General features: G+C 36.7%; 1 long non-coding RNA gene across 1 annotated transcript; it reads left to right on the plus strand.

Annotated features, from left to right (window-relative positions):
• Nucleotides 1-5,103: 5,103 nt before the first annotated feature.
• LOC117955871 lies at nt 5,104-5,512 on the plus strand. Its single transcript, XR_004659150.1, has 2 exons — nt 5,104-5,182; nt 5,332-5,512. It is a non-coding gene; the product is annotated as an uncharacterized LOC117955871 (long non-coding RNA).
• Nucleotides 5,513-8,830: the final 3,318 nt, after the last annotated feature.

Here is an 8,830-nt window from a genome sequence, read left to right on the forward strand (position 1 = left end):
GGAAATGATGCGTGCGTGGAGCCTATTATTGAAGGTAGCATTCACATAAAGCTGTACAGGAATCATGTCCAGTGAATAACATTTCAATGTTTCCCAACAGCTACGAGATTAGTTGTAAATCTTGCATTAGACAACAGGTTTTAAGGATTATTCCCAAAGTACATATTATTTCATCACATTTCACACTTTTGAGACTAATACAACATCAAAACACCTTTAGAAAGCTGATTGGATGAATTAATAAGGTAAAAAATAACGTTTTTTTGCCTGTGTTTTGCAGATGTGCTTAGATGATGTATGTGGTGACAGATATTTATACTTATTTCTTCAGTATTGTTTTCTTTACTCCAGTTATCAACCTGACAAAGCTTTGACAGCATTGCTGCAGTTTCTTATGGCAAGTCTCAATAATACTCCTATTCCTCCAGCTTGAAAATGAGGCAACAAACTAGCAAACAGAGAAAAGCTGAATTTAAGATATGCTCACTGTTTCACACTCTCAGCATTTATTTCTTGAGTGACTCAAAATCAAAAAAAAAAAAAAAAACATAACTGAAAAATAAATAAATGATCAAGCTATGGATGATTTTATACTTTTGTTTGAATGTGAATTTTTCATAGGCATTTGATCATTCTGCACCACCGATTTAACATCATTATACTTTATTCTGACAAAACAAAATGTCACAATGTCACTGAATTTGTTATAAAAAACCTGTGTGGTGTGGTCTAGTAAGTAATGTCAAACATTAACATTCTTATTTAGTTTTATTTAACTTTTTTTTTATACAGGTAATCTCATTGGGACACTTGGTTTCATTCTCAAGAGAGACCTTGTGGAAGAGTAGCCACACCTTGAAATTTGGAAATCGAAGATTTACTAATATTTACAACATTGCTGTATGCTAATAGGATGACATTCTCTCCTCCAACTGCATATAAGAAAAGCTCCACATTCAGAGCCTCTCTACAACAACCTCCTCGACCATCTACAAGACAATTTGCTGAAGTTGTGAAGACTTGAAGTAATGACATGAATCTTTTATTTTTGCATTTTCTGTGTGAAGTTGCTGGTGATTTTCCTGATACTCTGGCTACTTTGAAGAAGCTGTTCTGAGCATGTTTTTAATATTTCCTTTTCAACAGGTGTGATTACTGTAACCATGCTGAAGGTAGTATTTGTACTTGGATGCCTCTTGATCTTCGCTCTGGCTCAGCCTGTAAGTGTTCTATTCCCATGTTCAACATCAATACCAGTGTTTTTATGTGTTGATACCATTACACTATTATTGAAACATTACTATGTATGCAATATCAAACTTGCAACTTGTGGATTTTCTACAGTCGGATATGGAGCACAAACGACTTGCTCGGTCACACTCTCGCTCTCACCACCGCTCACATTCCAAGCAGGTAAGTGCTTTCTCAAACCTCTACAACGCAACATTCAACTCACCTGAATCTCAATTTGTATAATGTATATTTGACAAAAAACATTTCTGATTTTCTTTAAGCATATCACCCGACCCCCTATGGTGACATTCCCGTCTACGATGATTATCCCACAGTGGGTCAAGGACTTCCTTGCCATTCTCCAACAAACCACTACTGCAGCACCTGCTACTACTACAAAGTAATATCTGGAACATAACCAGGGATCAAAAAATTTATTAATTTTGACATCTGCTTTGTTTTGTGTAAGCTTTTCATGACAACTGTTTTTTTCTCATTTCACAACTAAATGATGTTGTCTTACAAAAAGTTTAAATAAACGTGTGGAACAAAATCACTTTATTCTCTGTAGTATCTGGCAAATAAACTTCATAAATGAAAAACATGGACCAAACATGTTTGTTCTTCTTACAATCCATATGTATGAGGAACATTAACGAAGCTGCGTAAAAGATTTTTGTATCACAGTTTTGATAGATAGATAGTTAGATAGACATTGTTTCAACAACGTGAGTGTTTCCCAACACATTTGAGTGTCTGTCCGTCTAACTCTTGTGATGACAGTGGTCAGAATGAGCCACCACATATATGGTTCACATTACATTATGTTCACAGCACATTCAGTATGTCAGGTTGTGACTTACTGATCATTAAACGTCACAACATAATTTGTGGGAGGCAAAAACTTCAGTTATTGGTCCATATTACCGTAAAAAAGCTGTGAATGAATATCTATTAATTCATGTATCTTGCTTTAAATAATTGCATCTTTTCTTTAAAAAGTGCACCTGCAGTACCTTAGACCAACATTCTCTACAAGACTAATAATAATAAGATGTACTCTCTTTTTCTTTCCCCCAATGGGGAAATTACAACTTACACTCTGTTGTTATTACACACTAAACACAGGCCTGAAATACCCCCACATGCTCAGGTTCCTATGCACTAATGGAGAGATGTCAAAGTGAGTGGACTCTGACTGCTGAATAGAGGCTTTGAGCAGTTTGGGGGGGTTCAGTGCTAGCTTAATATCTCTCCAGCTACCAGTCTGCACTCCGTGCTTTGGTCCGTACAGGGACTTGACCTAACCAAGGTCGTTGCCACCCAACTACTAGTATTTAGCCTTTGTTGTCAACTACACAAATTAATAAGTTATACAGTACATTCCTGTGTTTTCAAATTGAGCCAATTAATGCTTTAGTATCCACCACTTTACTGTAGCTATCTACTTAATCAAACCTTGACAGTTGCTGCCAGGGGTTTATAGTGGAAAGCCCAATGGCCCCTTTTTTACTTTCCACCCCTCTACTTCCGGCACCCTTGCTCAGACCACACCCATCTTCGAACTTGGCCTTCATGTTGACTACATACCTCTAAGGTTTTGTGACTACATCTTGCACGGTTGTGGCGCTATTGCGGTAACAAAATCGGTCCACAGACAGACAGAAATGTAAACACCCAAGCACTCATATCCGCCTCTGTTGTAGTTGTTGCTACAGCAGATGATTTCTCCAGGACCACATTTTGCCATGATGACATAAATACAGACTCACAAGGTTAAACCAATACCAGTGTTGTTGTCGCAGCTGGTGACAAACTACAGCAGACTTTTCTATGTACGTCAGGGGAATCTGGGCCTAGGCCTTTGTGGGGCCATAAGCAGGGTCTGATGTACTCAATCTGGAAAAGCAATTTGGTACAGAATTAAACCTTAATATACACTCAAGTTAAAAAAAATAACAAATTTAAAAATAGCAACAGAGACGGAAGTCACACGCATTTTGTAAGATCTCCACCAAATTCCCAAATATGCAATGGTGAGCTGGCCAAAATAAAACACCTCCCTCTGACTTCTAAACTGAATGCTACAAAGATGACTCACACAGAAACAAACACTGAAAAAAATGATGAATACATCCAAATAAAGTATATTAAACATTAAAGCCCTAACCATTAATTACACAATTATAATTACAGTCATTCATTATAGTTGTTATCGTATGTATAATTAACATTATTATTATTATTATTATCATTATTGTTTGAATAATGACAATTTAATACCACAGCTGTTTTTGTAATAATTCCAACCGGTAATTAATACCTCTGTTTTACATTAACATTTTATTTCATACTGTTGCTGGGTGATTTTGACTTAATTTGAAAGACAAGACAATCAATTTTCATTGATTTGATGAAAATTGTTTATTTAGATTTGAATTCAAATGTTTGTTACATTTTTCAACACTTAAAGAACAATTTAACTGGATCACTGAATTAAAGTGCAGTTCTTCACTCCAGGAAAAGTTTCCCAATGCAGTGTCACATCATACAATGTTAATACAGCATCTCCCTACTCTACTGTCCACTGTATTTTTTTTAATGTAGTTTGTAAAAGTGAATGTGTAGTCAAATATTAGTTGCATGCCGGTTGATATAATTGTACCGATCTGGGGTTGCAACAGCTCAGTCTGTGGGGACTTGGCTTGGGAACCGGATGGTTGCCGGTTCAAGCACAGTTTTGGCCCAAGTATGGACTGTGGACTGCTAGCTGGAGCCAGGTTTTCCTTGAAAGACACTGAACCCACAACTGTGCCTGGGCTTTAATCTGACATATCTCCATTTGTGCGTGTACAAGGTCCCGCCAATTCACATACCATTATTGATGTTTTGTCAAGACACATACTCGCTTTTTAACATGTTTATCAACTCTGTTTTTCCTCCATTGTCTTACATTACCTTGCAATAACATTTGAATTTATGACGTAGCAAAAAGTATGAAAGGATGAAAATCCACAAAGGGAGGTTGGCTGGGGTAGTAGATGGGCAAAACACAGGAGTTTCACCCAGGAGACTGGGGATTGTGTCTCACGCGTCCTAAACTCAACCATTGGTTACTTTTTTTACTAACGCCAACCCCACTCTTCTTTTCCTAAACCCAACCCGGATGTCACGTTTCCTAAACACAAATGTCGCTTTCTTCTCGCAATAACACAGCAAGTTGCGTTCATGTCTAGGCCTGCTGTATACAGTGTAGACATACACGTGGATTGCTCATAATGTGTACAGATAACAAACCACTTGGCTTAAGAAAGTCGGCGTGTATGTTTATCCAAAGTCATGATGTCACGTTGGTATTCCGGGTCTGTGTGTAATGTGTACTACCAACACAGTGTAAAGATGTAATTTCTTCAATCAGAATTAGATTAATTTTTGGGAACTACAATTCACCTTCTTTCTTTGGAATGCATTTGATGGGTGTGTGGCTATGTAGATGATTTATTGCTTTTAATTAGTTGAAATGGCAGCATGCCAGTAACAAAAAATAATGTTTGTTTTCATGAGGGGCTCTCGTAGCATCTGTGATTGGCCAAAAGAAAATCTGTATGCCAACATTGAAGACTGGTTCTGCCCTTGCCATACTGAATCAAAGAGCCAAACATTCAGAAAGGTAAGGACAGATTCTTCACGAAGCAACAATAAAAACATGGCCAAGATGGGATCTTTGCATTCATCAGTTATTTTCATGTGACATTTGGATAGTTTTTTTGTTTGTTTTTTAGACAAAGGCATTTCGAATAAAAGCCGCCGCTCAGTCTGTATGCTCTACCAAAATTTACAAAACTCTGGAAGTCTCAGTGTTCATTGATAAATGTTTAGAGTTTAATTTTTGTGCTTAATTTTAAAGGCTTAACCTACCCATGTCATAGAGAAGCGCTCAAATGAGGAGGTCAGTATTTACTTTGGATATAATGATGTAGATAACATAGTATTATCTTAATTTCAACTGCCATTTTCTAATCAACTATCGAGGAAAAATAGAGATCAAATTGAAATGTGTATAGTTTGTGTACACCTTTTTGATTTTTCCCTGTACAGACCAACAACAACAACAACGCCCCATCCTTGGCCCATGTTACTGAGGTGCTCATGATCCTAAAGTACCTCAAGGACTTGCCTCAACAAAATACTGCAACTACTAAACCATGAAGTGATCATGCTCTGATTAAATAACTTTCTGGTTTAATACAAAACAAACCAATGAAGAACTAAAGCTGTTGATTTCCTCTTGGTCCTTATTTCTAAGAATATCTAGTTCTACAAAAAGTGGGAGAAAGCTAAAATATATATTTTTTGAAGTCTGACAAAACAATTTTAATAACAACAGTTAGGTTGCCAGAATAAAAGATAATTTAACTTACAAATCATTTTTTGGTATTCTGTAACAGTGTGCATGTTGCTCTGATCCCCATGGCTTCATGAAGGAAACAATACTGCCACCAAGCAGCTGTTAAAGTTACTGCTACCGCACCTTGTTCAAGCATGGACTAGAATTGCCATAGCAACACCACTACAGGGAACACTTTTCACAGAAGGGCCAGTAACGACTCAGGCTTGTGTCTGACCCTATGAGATTCTACCTGGAATATCCATGAGAAGAAAAACATGTAAATGCCCTAAACTGACCTTTTTAGTTTTGTTTGATTTCATGGATTACATGCACACCGCTTTATCAAACATTTACATATTTGTTCTCAGTTCAACATAATGCTTTATGATGCTTTTTTAAACTGTGTCAGCAGCTGTTTCTGGTGTTGTACTGCAATTTGTTGGGTTTCTTCATCTCCATATCACACCAGGGATTAAAACGCAATCATTTAAACTTGTATGGGTTGCTTTATCAAAAGAACACAAAGTGGCACTTTAATAGATCACTTTTCACTGTGATCTTATTTCAAAGCAACATCATGTGAAGCTGCACCTTGTCACCTGTTTGTCATATGAGTTAAGTAATAAGCAACTTTCATGTAGAGACACACATTTATTAACAACAGGAGCAACAATGATTGAAAAAAAGGACTATGGGTAGTGGCACAAACAGGTGTATCCGTGATAGGTGAACAGAAAAGTGAATTTCGGAGAAAGTTGAATTTTTTTAAACTAAAAAGAGACAGACTGAGAAAAAACATGCACATTGCTTTTTATGTGGAAAATATCTCTGGAAAACACTGTACAAAAACAACACGTTTAAAAACAAATTTCCAACTCCTAATATAAATTAGAAACTATTTAACCGTATTTCAGTGTTACCCAGTGTTACACCAAATGGGAAATTGTAAATGTCTTCTGCATCATTTTAGTCAAATTTCCCAGTAATTTCATGTGACATAACATTTTTGGTCTTTGGGATTTCCACGTTAAATACATTTGTAGTTATGTTGTATGTTTGCAGTTATTTTGTGCAAAGCTTGACTGTGCATAATGACTGAAAAAGCAATAATTTTCCAAGATGTATCTTCCTATACTGTATGTCTGCAGACATTGTGGGACTCCTGCATAAACATGTAGCCTGTCAAGAAACTGCATCATAAAACCTGTGGCTGAGATGATCATTTTATGAGCTGCTCGTCAATGATTTGTTACTTAGATTTTTACCTGATTCGTTTTGCCTTTACCCCTAAGGGCAAAAGTCTCTGTTTCTTGATGACTCACCTAGTAGATGTTAGAGTCTCTGTTTGGGGGATTTCTTCCCCACGTTTTTAAATTTTTTTATGAAACCAAATCTTTTCTAAATCGGGTTTTCTAGCCCTTTTCCATAGACCTCTTTTGATGCTTTAATGTAATATTTGCATTATCAAGGAAAAAGCAGCTTTTGTATTGCAAAGGTTAAAATTTGTTGACCGTTGACTTGGGGCTATTACTTGTTAACGCGAATAAAGAAACAAAGGATAAATACATTTTTCTAAATGTAGCTTTAAAATAAAAAATGATGATCTTGTGGGCCTGGTAAAGCAGGCGCCCTAGAGGTTAACTCTGCGATGCAGCGGCTGCGGGTTCGACTCTGACTTTCAGCCCTTTGCTGCATGTCATTCGTCCTATCTCTCATCTCATAAGTCTACACAGTCCTATACAAATAAGGGCCTAAAATTGGGAAAATATCAGTCTTCAGATTCAGTTACAAGGTTCGTTACAAAGCACTGTTTAAGTCCTTATAATTACCTTTTTTATTGTTTCATATTGTCAGTGTAAAATCATACAAATGGGAGGAGGGTTAGGGGTGGGAATAAATAAATAGAGAAATGATAACGATGATACAATGATAATGTTGCTAAGTAAATTCAATTAATTTTTTATAGTTTTCGTGTTGTTTGAGGGGGACCCAGCTTATCCACATCTGTCCTTAAAATTATCTAACTACTGTTAAAATGTTGAGCTTGTAGCCAGGTCTTTGAAATAGTAATTTCCCTTGGTAGCCTAATCAGAGCAGATAGAAGAGATTATAAAACTTATGTTGATTCATTTGCAAGAAAACACAAAGCAGGAGGATGGAACTTGTGAAGCATTAATGGTTTACTATCCGTGTTGGTCTTCACACTATTGCCCACCATTGGAAAATAAAACCTTTTTAAATCTCTAGATAGTCAGGGATGGAATCTCTGGATGACACTTGCAACGTGTTGTACAATTTAATGACTGCTATATAGGAAATAAAGAGGTCCACCATGAGTAAACAAGATGATTACAGTATTTGGAAAAGGATTGAGAAAGTATTGTTTTGCAAGTGCGACTATAGCTCTAGGCAACATATAGCTTATTACTGTTTCACAAGTGCAGAGTGCTTCAACAGCACATCACTCTAACCCTACTTTGACAGCAAATATGTGTGCGTGTGTGTGTGTGTGTGCTTGTGTGTGCCTGCGCGTGTGCATGTGTGTGTGTGATCAGCGGTACAAATTGGTCTTACTGGTTAATTCATCTCAGCATGTGTCAGAAAATACTTTAAGTCTATGAGGATTATAAACAGGATGTGGACCTTTAATGTTACAAAAGCGCAGTCTAGTCGGGTAATGAAATTGTGTTCACGCCTATTTTGGTTTTGTCTTCGGAGGCTGCCATGAGACCGACCACATGCGAGAGCATTGTGGACACACCGAGGTTGTTTAAAAGCTAATGGAGTTTCCTGGAGGTGCCAGCTTGACGGTAGTGAACACAGGCTTAACATTTTATTCATTATTTAACTGCTTATACTCACACTCTACTGTGGCAGAGAGGCAGCTCTGACTGTCAAGATGAAGTTCTTTCTTCTGATGATTCTCTGCTTGATCAATTACCCTGTAGCTGTAAGTACCAACAAATTAATACGTACGTTTTTTTTGCTACAGTCTTTATTATTTTTTTTCTAATATGACAAACAAACCAGTATTTAATTGAATGTTTTTTGCAGAATTGTCATCATCATAGCAGCAGTGATTCAGACAGTGATGAGGTAAGAAAGAATTCTCATCACTATAGCAGTGAGTCTAACAGTGATGAGGTAAGAATTCAACATTCAAATAATGTATCAACTATATTGACTTTATACCAAAATAACTATAGA

Source organism: Etheostoma cragini, chromosome 2 (genome assembly GCF_013103735.1).
Source record: "Etheostoma cragini isolate CJK2018 chromosome 2, CSU_Ecrag_1.0, whole genome shotgun sequence".
NCBI lineage: Eukaryota > Metazoa > Chordata > Actinopteri > Perciformes > Percidae > Etheostoma > Etheostoma cragini.